At 61.7% G+C, this 998-nt stretch overlaps 1 long non-coding RNA gene across 1 annotated transcript in view; it reads left to right on the top strand.

The window, feature by feature from the left end:
* Window positions 1-723: 723 nt before the first annotated feature.
* LOC105854598 overlaps window positions 724-998 on the top strand; it is an 11,805-nt gene continuing 11,530 nt past the window's right edge. The window contains exon 1 of the long non-coding RNA XR_001146214.1: window positions 724-744. This is a non-coding gene — a long non-coding RNA (uncharacterized LOC105854598). The remainder of the gene's footprint in view (window positions 745-998) is intronic.

Here is a 998-nt window from a genome sequence, read left to right as displayed (position 1 = left end):
TCGACCATCACGTCGCGGGAGATCCAGACGGCCGTGCGCCTGCTGCTGCCCGGCGAGCTGGCCAAGCACGCCGTGTCCGAGGGCACCAAGGCCGTCACCAAGTACACCAGCTCCAAGTGAGCGCCCGCCGCGCCCCGGGCTCGGCCCGCACCCCAAAGGCTCTTTTCAGAGCCACCCACTTTTCAAAATAGAGCTGTCTCACTGCCCCGACCGAGCTGTGCTGTTTTGGCGTGTTCTGAGGCTCCAGACTTGAAACCTGCTTGCAACTAATTTCAGGGATTTGTGTTCTGCACATTAACGTCTGGTGCAACGTGGCGTATTCGGGGCTTTTAGTACGGGCAGCATTTAGGGCCTTTAACCATTGTTTCTAAGGAACTCAAGTGCAAGCTTAAGTGTGGCTTGGGGGCCGACTTTCTACTTCACGAGAACAGCGAATCCACCCGCTGTTGGCAGCTGGACCTTTGTAAGGTTCAGTTTTCATGATGGACAGGCAGGGTTGGTGGACTCGTGAATCCTTGGGTCCCCTCCCGCCTAGGCCGCTCGCGCCCCGCCGTTCTCTGCCCTTGTCTGATGGGCTGTTAGAGTCACGTCACTGGAGGGGAATTTTGGCCCGAGGACGGCCTGCCACTTCGGACCAAGTTGAAAGCAAGCCGATGCCAGGCGGGAAGACCGCGCATCCTCGCTCCTCCCACTCCTGCTCCACGAATGTGGAGGCGGCTCGGACTCGCTGAGGCCGTCTGAGAGGTGAGGTGGCCCCGCGGGGAGCTCTTGGGGACACGGGTGACGTATTTTAAGTCAAAAAACAAAGCCCAAGCATTCTTCGGGCAGCGAGGGTCTCCGCTTGCCAGTGGCCAAACGGCAGGTGGAAGCCCAGGGACCGGAGCCCAAGGTGGGCTTGGGACCGAGAGCTGGTTTCAGCCCCGCGCACCGCGTGCGCTGCGACCAACGCGAGCCGGCGGGGGCTCGCGCGGTCAGGAGCCGCGGGCGGGCTGGCCGGA

The sequence above is a fragment of the Condylura cristata genome, unplaced genomic scaffold (genome assembly GCF_000260355.1).
Source record: "Condylura cristata isolate star-nosed mole 26May11 unplaced genomic scaffold, ConCri1.0 scaffold00063, whole genome shotgun sequence".
Taxonomy (NCBI): Eukaryota; Metazoa; Chordata; class Mammalia; order Eulipotyphla; family Talpidae; genus Condylura; species Condylura cristata.
The sequence above is the reverse complement of the archived record's forward strand: the minus strand, read 5'-3'. Positions and strand labels throughout refer to the sequence as shown.